This window comes from Bidens hawaiensis, unplaced genomic scaffold (assembly GCF_021521415.1).
Source record: "Bidens hawaiensis isolate Kalapana, Puna unplaced genomic scaffold, B.hawaiensis_p1.1 tig00004477_1, whole genome shotgun sequence".
Taxonomy (NCBI): Eukaryota; Viridiplantae; Streptophyta; class Magnoliopsida; order Asterales; family Asteraceae; genus Bidens; species Bidens hawaiensis.
The window spans coordinates 672,915-692,741 of NW_027491270.1; the positions used below are offsets into that span (position 1 = coordinate 672,915).

Sequence of the window (19,827 nt, forward strand, 5' to 3'; positions counted from 1 at the left end):
GTGGTCTTTAGATCTTAGGGTTCATGTTTAATCTTTACTTGGTGTTTTGATTATTATGGTTGAATAGGCCTATTAGATCATAGAAGTTTATTAATTTTTAATTAGGATTTTAAATGCTTTGCTAAATTCCAATAGCTGTGAGGTGAGGAGTTGTTCGTGTGTCTTGGTCAACTGTATGCTAGGATAGATTGTGACAATATTCTTGCTTAGTGCGTTGATCCTTGTTCATGATGTCATGTTAGTTTATCAAGTTATCTAGAATTTTGTGTTTCGTAAGATTGCTTACTTTAGATACTATTAATTAACCCTATTTGATAACTTTGCGGAAATCACTTCAACTGATTGCTTAATAATCTAATAATTGTTCGTTGGGATTTCATTTGATTCAGTCAAAGATCCTTAGAGTTTTGTTAGATGAATATTTTTAGAAATCAGTTTCCATAATCATGTTATTTGTCCATTGCTTGATGATTGTTGATACATGGGATTCTTACCTAGGTAGATTCCTTCTTTGATTGGTTTCGATCTTGTGTTTAGTTGCTTGTTTCTCGTTTACTTGTTTATTTACTTTCTTAGTTTAATCTTAATTTAATATTAGTTTAAAAATCCCCCCTAAAACATTAATAATAAATAGTTGTGTCGTAAGTCGAGTCTAATTAGTTAATTAACGTAATTTATAAAGTCCTGTGGGTTCGATATTCCGGACTTACTTAGTTTTAATACAATTGATCGGTTCACTTGCCGGTGTTTTGTGTAGTTGAGTCTTAGGTCTAGTTTTTATTACTTATTTAATTTAGTTGATAATTAATTGACTGTTTTAAGCACATCAAGCTCCGCAAGGGATCGGATGCCACTTGGGAAGTCGAGGAAGAGATACGCAAGTTTTACCCTAGTCTGTTCATGTAATAGTTAGGTTTCGGGGACGAAACCTCTTTAAGGAGGGAAGACTTGTAACATCCCAAAATTTCGAATAATAATATTTTATATATTATTTCTTATAACGGAAAAGTTTACTTGAGTTAGTAAATAAATAACAATAAAGAGGGTAAGATAAGTAAGCTAATTAGATGGATTAATCATGGACTAAAAAGGAAAGGTGGGTCTTAGGTCCATGGGCTTAAGGGAGTATAAGTACCCCTTAAACCCTAAATCTTTCCATTTCCATCCATCTTATCCATCTTATTCTCCCTTCACACTCAAAACGCACACAAACACCACATCTTACGGCCGCAAGAGAGAGAGATAGCGAGAACCGAGATCAAACAAACAAAGATCTTGGCTAGTCTTCGGTATTCGAAAATGATACACGATTCAAGATTTATAACCGAGCTAGTCGTAGCCTGGGACCATCAAAAGGTATGTTCTAGATCTTAAAGCTTACGTTTTTATGAACGGTTAGCCCTGAAATTTGAACATAGACTAGATCGGGCCTAGATAATTCATAAAAATCCAAACTTGATGATTGGAATGGACTTAATGAACTCATGGCTACATACGGTTCATAAAGGAAACCCAAGATTTAGCTAGAACATTTTAACACTATAAAGGTTTAAACTTTATGACTAGAATGGGTTAGATCTTGAAGCCGTGAGGTTAACGGGTTGATAACGAATGAAAAACGGTTAAGGAGAATGGGTTATAGATGGTTAAACGTATAATCATGGACCATTAGCCGTTATAGAATGGGTTTAAAGGAAGGGACCTGAGCTGAACACATCAGACCAAGGGTCTCGGTGACCTGAGCCTCCGTCTGGGGTTCTCGGTCAACGCGAGTTCTCGGTCAATACGAGTTCTCGGTCAACGAGTTCTCGGTCACCATGGGTTTCGGTTAAATTCTCGGTCAACCCAAATTTTTGGTCAAAGATGAGTTTTCGGTCAAAGATGGGCTCTCGATCAAGCAAGTGTTCTCGGTCACGAGTTCTTTGCCAAAGGGTTCTCGGATGATCAGTTCACTATTGGGTTTTGGGCCAAAATCCAGTTGGGCCCAGGTACCATAATGGATAGTTGGGCTAAGCCCATATCTAATATAAAGCAAACTGGCCCATTATCTTAGGCTTAGCAAATAAGCCCAACTTAGAAAATAATTTAAAATGTTAATGGAAAATGTGTTAAGGCAGTTAACCCCAGCCACGGGCTCTGCCCCTTGAACCCCGCGGCCAAGGGCGCTGCCCCCGGACCCCCATTCATTGAGGGCAATAATTAAACTAGAAACACGATATGGGTAGTGATAGTTAAATTGATACGGGTAATTTTTATACAGTTAGTCGTGCACAGCTGAAGAAAGGGATAACCATAAACGGTGAACGTAACCGCATCCAGGTGAGTTTCTAGCCCCATTTCTTTGTTATATTTTCGGGATTGTGTGCATACTCGATGTGTTTGTTAATACACTTATCCTAAGTGATAAGTGTATGCCTTATGTGATGATGTAAATTGTATAACTGGTTGCTTGACGATGCGTGAACGGTCTTCGGATATTGCACGTACTGTCAAGTTGTAACGCTATGTATAATGTAAGTATAATATGTATGCTTATATGTATGAAAGTTATAAAGTTAATAAAAGAAGGTTAATGTATGGTTGTATGGAAACGAAGAGGGAACCGAACCCTAATAATATTCGAGGAAAGGCATGGTTGTATGGTAACGAAGAGGGAATCGAACCCTACTAATATTCGAGAACAAGGGAACCGAACCCTACTAATATTCGAGGAAAGAGGGTACCGAGCCCTAATAATACTCGAGGAATGTCGGGCGTAATGCTCTTTACAACGTAAGATATGAATGCAAATAAGTATGATTGAAAGTAGTTGACAAGATTGACATGATCAAGTGTGCACTACCAAGTTCTTATTCTACGTTTTTAATGGTTCTAAAAGAGAATAACTATTTCACGAAAGAAGACTTGACTGCAACTGAATTCTTGCAAAAAAATTGAAGCAAGAGAATATGATCTTAAGTGTCAGAAGTCTTCCAAGGAAAGTCAAGATCCTGCTTTCTATGGTGGTAGTATGCCTCTAAGTTCAACTATTTCTCCAATTACAGCATTTCTTACCCAACATGCAAGTGAAAATGAAACAACCATCTATAATGATCCAAGAGCATTTTTTACACTACTGGTAATTCTGGATCACCTGGTGTTTCTGTTGGGTCTGGAAATTCATCTACTACTAATCCATTTGCTCCATCACTTAGTGTAAACATTAAGGAAGCTGAACAAAATTTTGCTTTTCTGACAGCCTTCATGTCTTCATATGAGAATTTGGTAAGTAGTAAGATAGCTACAAGTGATCTAACTGATGAATATGATCAGATTGATCCAGATGATTTAGAGATCGTGGACTAGAAGTGGAACATGGCTATTATTGTTCGTAAGGTTAAGAGATTCATGCAAAGGACTGGCAAAGATCTTCCTGCCTTGAACAAGAAATTGGGATTTAACAAGTTAAAAGAGAAATGTTACAATTGTCAAGAGTCGGGCATTTTGCAAAAGAATGTGACAAACCAAAAAAGGAGTATACTGTTCCTCGTAGTCAAAATCAAAATTCTTCTACTTCACGAGGTAATGATGCTGAAAAGAAACCGTCTACTTCTGGGTCACAAGCAATGTTAGCTGATGGAAATGATTGGTCACAACGATTGTGTAACGATAATAAAGCTAATTTGGCTATGTTTGAGCTAACTAAAGACTTTAAAGATGCAAGTTGAAGTGAGTTGTCCTCTGACAATGATTCTGAATCTGATTCTGACGATTCTTGTGACAAGCCTTCAACTGTTTTTGCTTGCATGGCTAAGATCAATGAGGTTAGTCATTCTATCTCTGCTACGTCATTCTAACGTAGGTTTGTTAAACTAACAAACCTAAGTTAGAATCTTTAAAAAATCATAATGATAATTTAGTGAAAGAGATTGCTTCACTTAAGGATATTTATCGACAATCTCTTGAATCTCAAATGAGATCTCGAGAGAGGATTGAAGCTTTGTCGTTAAGTAACCATGATATTAAGGCTGAGTTATCTGTTAAAATGACAATCAATGATCAAAAATTTCAAGAAATCATGAAACATAGATCAAAGATAACTGAACTTGAGAATGAGGTTCTCGAGTTGAAGAACAAATTGGGTAACTTTAGAAATTCATCATTTTTGCTTAATGAAATAATAGAAGTACATGGTAAGGAAAAAGAAGGTATAGGTTTTGTTGAAATTCCACCTCCTTTTCATAATGATTATAAACCAAATCCGTTAGCTAGAAAAGAATAGGATTTGATTGAAAAAGAACCTATGATTTCAGAAAAACCTAAAACTATTAAACCTGACACTGTTAAAGCCCAATCATTGACTCAAAAACCTCATATTGAAAGCAACAAAGTCTTTGTTGAAAATGTTGACAAAGTAATTATCGAGGATGTGTTTGAACCAGAGGTCATACACAAAAACAAGAACATTCCAAGTTCTAATCACATTCTTTGTGAACCTCATGAATTTGAGGAAGCTGTGTATGGTTCACACAAGCCTTATGTGAAAAAGGAAGATCAGGTGAAACTCAAACCTGTGTAGGCAAAGAAGTCAGAAAAACCTAAAATTTATGATGAGGACTTGATGCGCTTCATTAATCCTCCTAGTTCTAAGCCATCACCTGGTAGAGTTTTTAAGTTAAAAGGGATTGACACGATGTTCACTGAGAAAGACATTCCAATTAGTATCATTAAACCAGAACTGATTGAAAGTGTTTTTCACAATGAAACCTCTATGATTCAAGATCTTGAACGTCGGTATACTCAAGCTAAAACATCAATGACATTTGATCCTTTAACTAAAGCAAAACAAGTTTTAAAACAAGCTAAGAAAGTGCAATTTGTAAAATCTACTAGAACTGATACTTTGCAAAGTTTTTCTAATTGCTCTAATTTGGATTTTTATCTAAAGAAGAAGTTAGTGTCATCTGATGATTTAGCAAAAAGTTTTACCAAAAATGTGACTTATCATCCTTCTTTGTCATATGCTACTGTTAAACCTCAAAATGATCGTGTAGACATGCGAAGTTGTTTTCTCTGCGGTCAACAAGGTCACGTTTTGAGAAATTATGGACAACAGAAATTTCAAAATCTCCATCCTTTTATCAAGGACCATTCAAAACCAGTTCCTGTGATAAAAGAGATTCTGAAACGTCCTGTGTCATATGAGGATGATACACACGTTATGTTTTCAAACGTGAATCCTCGAAAGGTGATTCATGTTAATGAAACTCATGGTCAAGTGAAACCAAAATTTGTTCCAACTGAGCCCATTTGTAAGAACACAAATTCAAACATTGTTCAAGCTGCTTATCTAAGACGAAAGTCTAAGAAGCCAGTAACTTATTCTCAAGTTGCTGAACAACAGTTGGATTCGACTAAGTTTAGAATTTCTCAAGAAAACCAAAAGGTGCCCAAGACCGAGGCATGGGCTGCCTTTTTGAACTAATCATTTTCTTTTCTGTGTAGGGTACATCCAAGACCATTTCTGGTTAGAACTGGATAATGGATAGTGGATGTTCTCGTCATATCACTGGAAATCTCAACCTCTTAACAAATGTGAGAAATAATCAAGGGGGTTATGTAGCATTTGCTGGGAATTCTTTGGGCATGATCACACAGAAAGGTGAAGTTTCAAATGGTCACATTACTTTTGAAAAGGTCAATTATTGTGACAAGGTGGACCATAATTTATTGAGTGTGTCGCAAATTTGCGATAAAAAGTACACTGCGGTATTTACTGACAAAGAGTGTCTTATCTTGAAACCGGGATATGTGATACCCGAGGACATGGTTGTCATGAGATCACCACGATCAAATGATATTTATGTCTTAAATATGAGTTCTAAAGTTTCAACGTCTATCGAAACATGTTTTGTCTCCAAAGCAACCGAGAAGGACTCTATTCTATGGCATCGTAGAATGGGTCACATTCATGTTCGAAAGATGAATTACTTAATAGCTAATGACATAGTTGAGGGTGTTTCGTTAAAGAACTTTAAGTTATCTGATCATTGCGTTGCATCCAAGAAGGGGAAGCAGAAGAAAAAGTCTCATCCTTCTAAGTTATTGAATTCCATTAATACTCCTCTTGAATGACTACATATGGATTTGATTGGTATTGTCTTGTTGTCATTGATGATTATTCAAGATACTCATGGGTGTTATTTATGAGTTTGAACGATCAAACGCCCGTTTTGGTACAAAACCTTATCACTATGATTGAATCACTATACACACACAAGGTGAGGAGAATTCGAAGTGATAATGGTACTAAATTCAAGAACACTATGTTGGATTTCTTTTGCATTCAAAAGGAATTCACCGAGAATACAGTGCACCCTATGTACCACAACAAAACGGTGTTGAAAATGATCAAGTTCCTTCAATTGACCAGAGTATAATTTCATTAAGCATCCTTCAATTTTTGAAAATGAACAAGTTCCAGATCAAGTTCAAGATTAGAATAATAAACAAGTAGATCAAGATAATAAAGAAAATCAGGATAATAATGAAAGGGTTCCTGACAACACTGAAGAAGCAAGAATAAATGCAATATTTGAGGACTTGTTTCAAAATTTGAAGGATGGAAAAAATGGTGCATCTATCTCTCAACTGAACAATAAAGAAGCACTAGAGTTTCATGATGCAACAACTTATTTGATCATTGATGAACCTGATCTCAATTACACAAATCTTGATTCTAATGTATCCACTTATGTAATTGTTCAATCCTCTTATGTTGAAAAGAATCATCCTCTGGAAAATATCATAGAAAACATTTATGAAAGAGTAACAAGAAGTGCATCTGAATCTACAAACATTTGTTTGTACTCCTGCTTTCTATCCCAAATAGAACCTAAGAACATTGTTCAAGCATTGAAGGACAACAGCTGGGTAGAGACTATGCAAGAGGAGTTGGCTCAATTCAGAGATCTGCAAGTGTGGGAACTTGTAGACAAGCCCAGAAACAGATATGCAATTGGAACCAAATGGGTTCTTAGGAATAAAAGGGGTGAAAGAGGTAATGTGATTAAGAACAAAGCAAGACTTGTTGCATTGGGATGCCTACAAGAAAAAAAAAAGAATAACTTTGAGGAAGTCTTTGCACCAATTGCAAGACTTGAAGCAATAAAAATTTTCTTGGCTTATGCTGCCTCAAAGAATATAAGGGTATTCCAACATGATGTCAAATTTGGATTCCTAAATGGAAAAATAGAAGAGGAGGTGTATGTAACTCAACAACCAGGATTTGAGGACCCTGATTATCCTAACAAGGTGAATAAGTTAAACAAAGCCTTGTATGGACTGCATCAAGCTCCAAGAGCTTGGTATTGTGAGTTATCAAATCATCTAATTTAACATGGTTTCCAGAGGGGAGCTATTGACAAGACCCTCTTTTACAAGAAGAAAGGAAGAGATTTGCTTTTGCTTCAAGTTTATGTTGATGATATCATTTTTGGGTCAACCAAGTGCAGTATGAGCTCAATGGAAGAAATTAACTTCTTTCTTTGATTGCAAGTTCAACAGAAGACTGATGGGATTTTCATATACCAGTCTAAGTATGTGCAGGACATAATAGAGAAATTCAAGTGTAATGATCTTAAAACCTCTTCAACTCTTATGGATACAAAACAGAAGATGGTAGCAGATGAAAAGGGGGAGCCAATGGATGAACATGAATACAGAGAAAAAAATGGATCTCTAGTGTATATGACTGCTTCAAGATTCCAGTCAAGTCCTAAGGTTTCTCATATGAATGCAGTGAAGAGGATCTTTATATATTTGAAGGGAATACCAGATATGGGAATTTGGTATCCAAAGAACCACTCCTTTGATCTAACTGCCTAGACATATAGTGCCGATAATGGGTGCAATATGAGAAGGAAGTCTACTTCTGGAGGTTGTTAATTTTTGGGAGACAGATTGGTGTCATGGCAATGTGTTAGTGCACGGTTTTGCGTCTAGAGTCTTTGTAATTATCATTAATGTTTATTTGATATTTTAATGTAATATTTAATGTTTATATTTATTTAATTCGTTAAAGTTATGTCTAGTTCGCTAGGAATGTTAGCGAACTAAGACTAGTTCGTTAAGGTTAAGTCTAGTTCGCTAGAGATGTTAGCGAACTAAGACATTATAATGTATTTCCTCCTGATTCGTTAGGGGATGTTAACGAATCAGGGGGAGGTTCGTTAAGTTAACTTATTTAACAAAGGAGATGCTGGTTCGCTAGGGGATGTTAGCGAACCAGGTCGCCTTCTATATATAGTGAACCACTGTTCACTTGTAAAATGAGGAAGTGGAGAGAGAAATTAATTAAGGTATTAACGAATCACCAGTCAATGTAACGAGTTGACAAAGTAAATGACCAAGTCAACTTAACGAATTGATCGAACGAATTATAACGAATCAGTTCAACAAATCAGATAATAATCAGTAACGAATCGCCAAAATAAACTTAGCGAATAAGCTAACGAATCAGCTACTGTTGATAACGAATCAACACTATAGCGAATCAGGTTGTTACAACCGTTTGTAACAAACTCTGACACCTTATGCCACGTGGCAAAGGTTGTTATGACACAAATTCCAAGACAAACACATGTCAAACGAATCAGTTATCTAGTTAACGAACTAGATGACACGAATTGATTAACTCACACGAATCAGTTAGCAAACTGATTAGCGAATGGCAAGAACTGATAGCGAATCAAATTAAATAACATAGCGAATCGCCTGAAACCTTATAACGAATCGCATTCATCTTCAAATCTTCAAACATTCAAAAAACAATTTTCCAGAAATATGAAGATCAACCCAAATCAAACCCAGAAACTTATCGATTCCAGATTCGTAATACTCACTCAATTCTTAACCAAACTTAACAAGTAATATACCAAAATGCTCGTAATCACAACGCGAATTCAGCTCAACACATCTCGTAACCGATTATCATAATACGCTAATCAATTTCAATCAAAACCAATCCCCTATTTACGGACTCAAACCGAAAACACAATAAACATCACAAATCCAATCCACAATCCAATTCCACTTACCTAAACACCAATAATACCTTAACTAAAACAGATTCACTCTAATCCATCCAGATTCAATCCAAATCAGCTCAAATTGATTCAAAATCAATCCAAACAGAAAATAAACATGAAAACTATAACAATAACAATCAAACCAAGCGAATTGTGCCCCGAAAGCTCTGTTACCACTTGTATAAATTTTGAGCAATGCATCAAGTTTCCTTTACTGTGAGTGAGTATGCACGAGTCCATCTGTCGGCTTACATACATTGTATCCCCTGGGGTTCGTTTCTTAATGGGGTCCGTTTCTTAATGTTTACTGTGATTCGTTAAACCTACACTTTATTCGTTATCTGTTTCGCCATTTGGGTGATTCGTTAACCTTATTTGTGATTTGTGAAGTTGACTCGTTAAGTTGACTTTTGATTCGTTAAGATACTCCATTATTGATCAGTCTTAACTTCGTTAAGGATTGATTCGCTACAACTTTCCACAGTTCGCTACAACTGTTCACAGTTCGCTAAACATTGTTCATTGATTCGTTAAACACAGAGTGTAGTTCGCTATAACTGTACACTTGTTTATTTTTTAAATATGGCTAGTATGTATGCATTGGCGTCTCAAAATATGTTGATGCAACAGATGTTGCAACTTGATACCGAGATAGGTTCACATTCTAAATCTCCAAGATTGATGAAGTTCAGTGACTTTGCCAAGTGGGAACCTCGGTTTCGTGCTCATTTGGGTTACGTTCATCCTGACTGCTCATATTGTCTTGATGAGGTTTATGTTGCACCAATGATTGGTGATGATACTATTGGGTATACTCCTAAAGCTGTCTCTCAATACTCACAAGAAGAGAAGAAAGCTTTAGAAATCGAGATAAAAGCATATTCTACTTTGACTATGGCTTTACCAGAGAATATCTTTCATCAAGTTGGAAGTATCAAGAGATGTGCATCTTTGTTTCAACATCTGCGTATGAGAAGCATGGGAAACACAGCTGAGAGTAAGAAAGTGATGCTCAAGTTTCAATTTCGAAACTTTAACTTATTGAAAGGAGAAACAGTTGAAGAGATGACTACAAGATTTAGTCATTTAATTGCTGAAATGGACAAGATGAAAATGGAAATTTCTGAAAGAGATAAAATTGATACTATCAAGAGTGTGCTTCCAAGTTCCTACTCAACATTTCTCATGGTTTTGAAAGAGAATGATTATTTTCTGAATGAAGATTTGACAGCACTTGAATTTCTACAAAAGATTGAAGCTAGAGAATATGATCTTAAGTGTCAAAAATCTTCCAAAGAAAATCAAGATCCAGCTTTCTATGGTGGAAGTATGCCTCTCAGTTCAACAATCTCACCAATCACTGCTTTTCTTACTCATACCGCAAGTGAAAAAGAATCTGCTATATTTAATGATCCAAAAGTCTGTTTCTACTCTGCTGGTAATTCAGGTGGTTTTGGAAGTTCTACTAGTACCAATCCATTTGTTACACCACCTAGTGTGAATATGAAGGAAGCTGAGCAAAACTTTGCTTTTCTGACGGCATTTATGTCTTCATATGAAAACTTGGTGAGTAGTAAAATTGCCACAAGTGAGTTAACTGATGAGGATTATGATCAGATAGATCCGGATGATCTAGAGATCATGGATTTGAAATGGAATATGGCCATGATCGTTGGTAAAGTTAAAAGATTCATGCATAGAACTGGAAAAGATCTTCCAGCGTTAAACAAGAAGTTGGGTTTTGACAAATTAAAGGTGAAGTGTTATAATTGTCAAGAATTTGGGCATTTCGCGAAGGAATGTGACAAACCAAGAAAAGAATACACTGGACCTCGTGGTCAAAGTCAAAATGCTTCCTCACCACGAGGAAGTGATGCTAAAAAGAAAACATCTTCTTCTACAACACAAGCAATGTTAGCAGACGGAACTGATTGGTCACAACAGCTACTATGCAATGTGTTCAAGCAAATTTAGCTATGTTTGGGTTACATGAAGATTGTCAAGATGCTACTGGTAGTGTGATGTATTCAGATAATGATTCTGGATCTGATTCTGACGTCTCTTTCGACAAGACTTCTGAATCAATGTTTGCTTGCATGGCTAAGATCAATGAGGTTAGTAATTCTATTTCTTCTACTTCATTTGGTAAAGCATCATGTGTTGACTGTAATCTAACAACTCTAAGTTAGAAGCTTTAAAAAATCAAAATGATAATCTTATAAGAGAAATTGCTTCTTTTAAGGACACTTATCGACAATCTCTTGAGTCTCAAATGAAATCTCGAGAAAAGATTGAAGAATTGTCGACAAGTAATCACGATCTCAAAGCCGAGTTATCTGTGAAAATGACCATTAATGACCAAAAGTTTCAGGAAATCTTGAAACATCGTTCTAAGATAACAGAGCTTGAGAATGAGGTTCTTGAGTTGAAGAACAAATTGGGTAAATTTCGAAATTCTTCATTTTTACTGAATGAAATTATTGAAGTTTCTGGAAAACAAAAAGATTCTAAGAAAGGTATTGGTTTTGTTGAAATTCCACCACCTTTTCATAATGATTATAAAATTAATCATTTTGCAAGAAATGAAGAGGATTTGATTCAAAAGGAATCTGTGATTTCTGAGAAACCTAAAATAGTTAAACCTGAAATTGTCAAACCCCAAGTTGCTCCTCAAAAATCTCATGTCCAAAGCAAAAAGGTGTTTGTTGAACACAATGACGAGGTCATTATCGAGGATGTGTTTGAACCAGAGATTATACACAAGAATAAGAACATTCCCAGTTCTAATCATATTCTGTGCGAACCTCACGAATTTGAGGAAGCAGTGTATGGTTCACACAAATCTCAAGAGAAAAAGGAAAATTCAAAGAAAATAAACTCTCTGAAGGCAAAGAAGTCAGTTAAAACAAAAATTTCTGATGAGGATTTAATGCGTTTCATTAATCCTTCTAGTTCTAAGCCATCTGCTGCTAGAGTTTTTAAGTTAAAGGGAATGGACACAATGTTCACAGAACAACATATTCCAATAAGTATTATCAAACCTGAACTTATTGAGAGTGTTTTTGTCAATGAAACTTCAAAAATTCAAGAACTTGAACGTGTGTATGCTCAAACAAAAACATCAGTTCAATCTGATCCATTGACTAAGGCAAAACAATTTTTAAAACAAGCTAAGAAGATTAACTTTGTTAAGTCAACTGGAACAGATACACTAAAAAGTTTTTCAAACAGTTCTAATTTAGATTTTTATTTAAAGAAGAAATCTGAATTATCTGATGAGTTTGCTAAGAGCATGACTAAAAATGTGAGTCTTCATCAATCATCGGCATCATTTGGTCCAATTACTTCTAAACATCATCAGGTAGACATACGAACTTGTTTTTTATGCGGTCAACAAGGACATGTTGTGAAGAATTGTAGTCAACAGAACTTTCAAAATCTTCATCCTTTTATCAAGGATAAATCTAAGCCAATTCCAGTGGTTAAGGAGATTCTGAAACGACCTGTGTCGTATGTTGATGATACTCATATATTATTCTCTGATGTGAATCCTCGGAAGGTGTTTCATATCAATGAGACACACGGTCAAGTGAAACCAAAATTCATTCCAACTGAACCTATATGTCAAAACAAGAATTCAAACATTGTTCAGGCAGCTTATTTAAGACGAAAGTCTAAGAAGCCGGTAACTTATTCACAAGTGGCTGAACAACAATTGAAAACTGTTAAAGTTAATGATCAAAGAGAAAACCAAAAGGTGCCCAAGACTGAGGCCTGGGCTGCCTTTTTGAACTAATCACTTTTGTTTATGTGTAGGGTCCATCCAAGACCATTTCTGGTGAAAACTGGATCATGGATAGCGGATGTTCTCGTCATATCACTGGAAATCTCGACCTATTAACCAATGTAAGAAATATTCAAGGGGGTTATGTAGCGTTTGCTGGGAATTCTGGGGGCATGATCACACAAGAGGGTGACATTTCAAATGGTCATATTACATTTGAAAAGGTAAATTATTGTGACAAGGTTGATCATAACTTATTGAGTGTATCGCAGATTTGTGATAAAAAGTACACTACAATATTTACTGACAAAGAGTGTCTTATCTTGAAACCGGGTTTTATTATTCCCGAGGACATGGTTGTCATGCCATCACCACGATCAAATGATATTTATGTCTTAAACATGAGTTCTAAGATATCAACATCGATCGAAACATGTTTTGTCTCGAAAGCAACTGAGAAAGACTCGATTCTATGGCATCGAAGAATGGGTCACATTCATGTTAGAAAGATGAATTATTTAATGGCAAATAATTTAGTTGAGGGTGTTTCGTTAAAGAACTTTAAGTTATCTGATCACTGTGTTGCATGCAAAAAGGGCAAGCAGAAGAAGAAGATCCATCCTTCTAAGTTATTAAATTCCATTAATACTCCTCTTGAACGACTTCATATGGATTTGTTTGGTCCAGTGAATCGTGCGAGTATTTCAGGAGACTGGTATTGTCTGGTAGTGACAGATGATTGTTCAAGATATTCATGGGTGTTATTTATGAGTTCAAATGATCAAACACCTGTTTTTGTACAAAACCTTATTACTAAGATAGAATCACTGTATAAAAAAAAAGGTGAGGAGAATCCGAAGTGATAATGGTACTGAATTCAAAAACACATTTTGGATTTCTTTTGTATTCAAAATGGAATTCACCAAGAATATAGTGCACCTTATGTACCACAACAAAACAGTGTTGCTGAAAGGAAAAATAGAACTCTAATTGAAGCTGCACGTACAATGCTTGCTGATTCAAAGCTTCCTATTCAATTTTGGAATGAAGCAGTGAACACAGCTTGTTATACACTTAATCGGCTTCTAACAGTAAAACGACTCAAGAAGACAAGCTATAAAATATTAAATAACAGAAAACCTAATTTAAAGTACCTGGAACCATTTGGGTGTCCGTGTATAATGTTGAAGAAGGAATCGGGTAAATTTGATGAAAAGGCTATCGAAGGATATTTCTTGGGATATGCGTCTCCAAAGAAAAGAGTATTTAATTTTACATCTGGCTGTGTTGAAGAATGGTACCATGTGGACTGTCAAAAGTACACAACTTCTCCTCAAGGGAAGGGTCCAGACTGGATGTTTGACTACAATAGTTTATTTAATTCTTTTACTCCTTCGGCTGAACACATCGATGAAGATCTGGTTAGAGCATACTTTGAAGAACATTTGAACATTCCAAGCTCTACAATTTCTAATGCAGTTGAAGTTCAATCAGATGCTCCAACTAAAGACTCCCAAGTTGTTCCTCCAATTGTTATTGACTGTGCTTCTACTTCTTCCGATGATGATCAAGCTGAGATTCAAGTTATTGATCTTGATAGTGATAATGCTTCATCTCCTGAATTGGGTGAACATTACACTAATTTATTTGATAATGTTGTTGTTCCTGAAAATCCTACTCTTCGGATTCATGGATATCATCCACAAGACAATATCATTGGAGAACTTGATGTGGGCGTTCGTACACGTCATCAAGTTGCTTCGTCAAGCGACAATAACGTATTGTGTGCTTACACTAATTTACACTCTTCGGGAATTGTGAATATTGCTAAATTCAATTGCTTTCTATCTCAAGTTGAGCCAACGACAGCTCGTAAGGCACTTGATGATCCTTCTTGGGTAGAAGCTATGCAAGAGGAATTACAGCAATTTGCACGATTGGGTGTTTGGGATTTAATAGACAAGCCTGCTAGAGTCAAGAAAGCTATTCCGACTAAGTGGGTATTTAAATGTAAAAAGGACGATCGAGGGGTGATTGTCAGAAACAAAGCACGTCTAGTGGTGCAAGGTTTTCATTAGCAAGAGGGTATTGATTATACTGAGGTTTATGCTCCAGTTGCAAGATTAGAGTCGATTCGAATCTTCCAGGCTTATGCTGCTTACAAAAATATCAAGGTCTATCAAATAGATGTTAAAAGTGCTTTTCTCAATGGTGAACTACATGAGGAAGTGTTTGTTCAACAACCACCTGGTTTTGAAGATCCTGATTATCCTGACCGTGTTTACCGTTTAAACAAGGCCCTGTATGGTCTACATCAAGCCCCAAGAGCTTGGTTTGGCACACTCGCTGACCATCTGACTGATAATGGATTCAAACGAGGAACTGTTGACTGCACTTTATTTCATAAAACTGTTGGTGACGATCTTCTTCTAGTCCAGATTTATGTTGATGATATTATTTTTGGGTCTACAAACGACACTTTATGTAAGGAGTTCGAGAAGTCCATGCAAACCAAGTTCGAAATGAGCTCGATGGGAGAGATGAATTTCTTTTTAGGGCTGCAGGTTCACCAGTCTGATAAGGGAATCTTCATTCATCAGACTAAATATGTGAACGACGTCTTGAGCCGATTCAAGATAACTGCCAGAAAAATCCCTTCAACTCCTCTTCTAGTGGGTCACAATTTATCACCGGATGAATTGGAGTATACCATTGATCCGACCCTTTATCGTGCTATGATTGGTTCTCTAATGTATTTAACTGTTTCTCAACCCGACATAATGTTTGCTGTTTGTGTGTGTGCTAGGTACCAAGCTAGTCCCCGAGTGACTCACCTGGCAGCGGTCAAGCGTATTTTGCAATATCTACGGGGAAAGCCTGACATCGGGTTATGGTACCCCAAAGAGAATACTTTCGATTTTACCGCCTACTCAGACTCAGATTATGGTGGATGCAAGACTAACTTCAAATCAACGACTGCAGGATGTCAATTCTTAGGAAACCGGCTTGTTTCCAGGCAGTGTAAGAAGCAGACAACGGTCTCTACTTCAACCGCCGAAGTTGAATATGTTGCAGCCTCGAGTTGCTGTTCCCAGGTTCTGTGGATACAACAACATCTTCGCGACTACGGTTTAAAGTTTCTTACTACTCCCATCTTGATTGATAATTCTGCTGCTATTAGTATCACTAAAAACCCCGTACAACATTCTAAAACGAAACAAATGGAGATTCGATATCATTTTATACGGGATTGCTATGAAAAGAAATTAATTGATCTTGAGAAAGTACACACAGATTTTCAAAAAGCCGATCTATTTACCAAAGCGTTTGATAAAACACGTTTTACTTTTTTGCTTGGTTTAAATGGATTGAAGACCCTTGCTGAGATCCTAAAATTAGGATAATTATATTTTAATTGCTTTATAGATTTAGTCTTATTTTTTTTATGTTTTAGGTTTTAGGGGGTGAAAATTCTAGAAAACCAAAAAGAATGTGATTTATGTTTTTCTACAGAAAAATCCGAAAATCCAAAAAGATTGTGAAGTTTATTTTGTTTATAAGAAATTTGAAAAAGACAAAAATATTGTGTTTTAAAGTTTGTATAGAGAAATACCAAAAAGATTTTTAGATTATTTTCTCGCTGAAAATTATGTCGGTTATTTAAGTTTATGAAGCATGCTTGCATGTCTTGGTCCTATGATTCACTCGTGAATTGATGGTTAGCCATTTATTTATTAACTTAAGTTAACTGGGCGATTAAATTTATCTTTTCTTTATTTTATGCTCCTCAAAATTTTGAGTTTTTTGAAGCAAAAAGGGAACATAATAGTACATTAATTATATTGACCCCAAATTCAGTAAAAAGTAAGCTTAAAAGACTGCGTGCTTAATTGAATTGGTGCATTGGTAGGTCTTAAAACAACCAAGTAGAGTAAAGTATGTGATATAAACATAAAGAAATGCCAAAATTGAAAGGGGTGTAAGTCTTTAGCAAAAGTCTTGGTGAGGATGGCAGAAATGTAATAACCAGTCATACTCAAGCCTTATATTTGTTGATCACACAAAAATCAAATAAAGCAAATAACAAGCGTTAAGATTCTGGACACTGTGAGTCTTTATGCGGCTTAACCATCTGGGTATTCATATGCATGAATATTTCACTCACTTTCTAGAGCAAAACCAAAGTCATTAAACTTGATCACCGCTGTACTTCGTACAATTTAAATTACTGACTTGATCAAAATCCGCTGTTAGTCATACAATTGTTCCTCCCTTGCGTGCGTCTTAATACCATTAAGAAACGGACCCCAGGGGATACAATGTATGTAACCCGACAGATGGACTCGTGCATACTCACTCACAGTAAAGGAAACTTGATGCATTGCTCAAAATTTATACAATTGGTATCAAAATTTTGATCAACAATATAATGGTTTAAGTCAAGTTTGGGTGATTTGGCAAAAATCAAATTAAGCTTGAACCGAGATTAGAGGCTGATAGTTTCTGATATTCTGTGCTCTAATTGAACTATTTAATCATATCTCAAAAATACTTGAATGTGTGTTATTAGATTTATGTGGACAACAATACCAATGACCGACTTATCGCCAGTCATAATATCGCTGAAATATAAAACTGTCATGGAAGGGTAATTTGGTCAATATGATTCTCTGCTCAAACTCAACAAAATTACAAAAATCTGTACTGCTTTGGATAAAATCATTGAAAAATACAAAAAGATTGTCTATTTTTATAGTTTGGATATTCTTCTGTAAATACATTCTTTAATTCTCTAAATTTTTACAAAATACCAAAAATATTTTCGTCTTCTTTATACAAAAATACATTCTTTTATTTATTTTTTATTATTTAATTCCTTAACTCCTTAATTTATTCATTTAATAATTTAATTTAAAATTAAATAAAAGAGTTTAATATTAAATTAAAGAGTTTAATTCGCTAAACTCCCATTCGTTGTGTATGGATAACCAACTAGCTTCTGGTTCGCTAACCTTATTCGCTTCCGCACTCTGTAACGAATCATCCCTTCGTTATGCATATTTAACGAATCAGGACACGAATCATGTCTTGATTCGCTATCTTTAATTTAACGAATCACATTGTGATTCGCTAACATAAGATAACGAATTGAGTTAGCGAATGAGCTAATTCGCTAACTTTAAGTTAAACGAATCGTCTGATTCGTACAATTTGTGCCTAGGGTTTCGTGCACTGCTATATAAGACAAGAAAACGAATAGTATTCCACTCTTCGTCTTCTTTCTTCATCTTTAGGAAACTATTCAAATTCTCTCTGATATTTTCGATCTTTAAGTTTGAACATTTCAAAGATCAATTTGAGTTTCTAAGGTATAAATATTCTTGGCGATATCATTTTCGTCAAAAATGATAATGAATTAACTGTTGAATTATGTAATTTTAGGGTTTTAAGGGTTTTGAACCTTTGAAGCTCTTTTGTGTATAATTTATGTTATTAATTGTATGATTTTGATATCATTATGATCGGAATCACTTTCCGATACCCTTGGTGGACTCTAATCAATATTTGATTATTGTTTGCTGGGTTAATTATTGTTGTGTGTTCTTGATGTTCACTGTTGGTTCGTTTGATTATTAGCACATTTGGGTATTGAGTCTCAATCTCATTCACCTACATTCACTAGTGAGTTTCCGAGCCCAACGAGCTGATTATCTTGTTGATTCGACGATTGTTATGGTCTAATTGAATCTGGGTTTAAGATGTTGACTATTGTTGTTCATGTTAATTTTGACCTTGACTTTGTGAAGTCAAAGAACAAGTCTTAATTTTGACCATTCGTTAGTCTTAGTGAATTGAAACTGTTTCGTGTCCAATTCGTTAAGATTTTACACGAACTAGCTTAGCGAATAAAATGTTACACGAATCAGAAGTTGATTCGCTTAAGTATAACGAACTAGAGCTTAGTTCGTTAAAATTAATTAGTGATTCGCTAGGTCTAGTTCGTTAAGATATTTACTTGATAGCGATTTGCCTGATTCGTTATCTTTGTATAACGAATCAGTGTGATTCTTAATGAATGACATTAAAAAAAATAAAAAATAATAATTTTAATATTCATTTAATTTAATTAATGGATTTAAATCGTCTTATACGCATAACTAGATAAATTACACATATCTTTTGATTATACATTGTGATATCTATTCTCATATTCGTTTTATTTATACAGTAAACATGGCTGATAAAAGAACAACAAAATCAACCACAACAGGAACAACCTATTCAAGTACAGCCACAACAACAAGATCAACAAGCTGACATGATTTTATTACCGTCTGATAAGAAGCACAACATCTGTGCTTATGTTGATCACGACGTGACTGATTTGAGAACGTTCGGAGCTATGTTGACTTTCTTACGCCGTTCGAAGATACATTATGCAATCACTGCTAAACCTAAGGTGTATCTTAGTATAATCAGGCAGTTTTGGAACACGGCGGTATATGTTGAAGAAAATAATTGGGTTCAAGCTACAATTAATCAGATCCCTATTACGATTGATGTTGAGGTCATTCGTCGAGTACTTCAATTTGACGATATTGATGATTACCTGAGTGAATTTGACAGGACGTTGGTAAGGGGTTTATTTACACGATTAAATTATGGGGGTGATATTCGTCGGTCAATGTTGAACAAGAATGGTTTGTGTCCACCTTACAAGTATTTGCTGCATGTCTTGCTTCATTGTATGAGTGGACGTCGCGGAGGTTTTGATGAATGCAGATTAAGTTTGCAATCAGCTTTTGTTGCACTAATCCTGAACAAGCCTTCAACTATTCAGAACTCATCTTTGATCATCTGAAAGAGCAAGTTCAGCAAACTCTACCGTCAAAGAATTTCTTAATGTATCCTCGCTTTCTACAACTAATCATTCAGGATTTGATACCGAATTTGGTGATTGATCGATCATTAGTG

The 19,827-nt window shown here is 35.5% G+C and overlaps 1 long non-coding RNA gene across 1 annotated transcript in view; it reads left to right on the plus strand.

Moving 5' to 3' along the window:
* Positions 1-19,649, plus strand: part of LOC143626685 (uncharacterized) — a 208,634-nt gene extending 188,985 nt beyond the window's left edge. Inside the window, exon 3 of the long non-coding RNA XR_013152465.1 lies at positions 19,636-19,649. This is a non-coding gene — a long non-coding RNA (uncharacterized LOC143626685). The remainder of the gene's footprint in view (positions 1-19,635) is intronic.
* Positions 19,650-19,827: the final 178 nt, after the last annotated feature.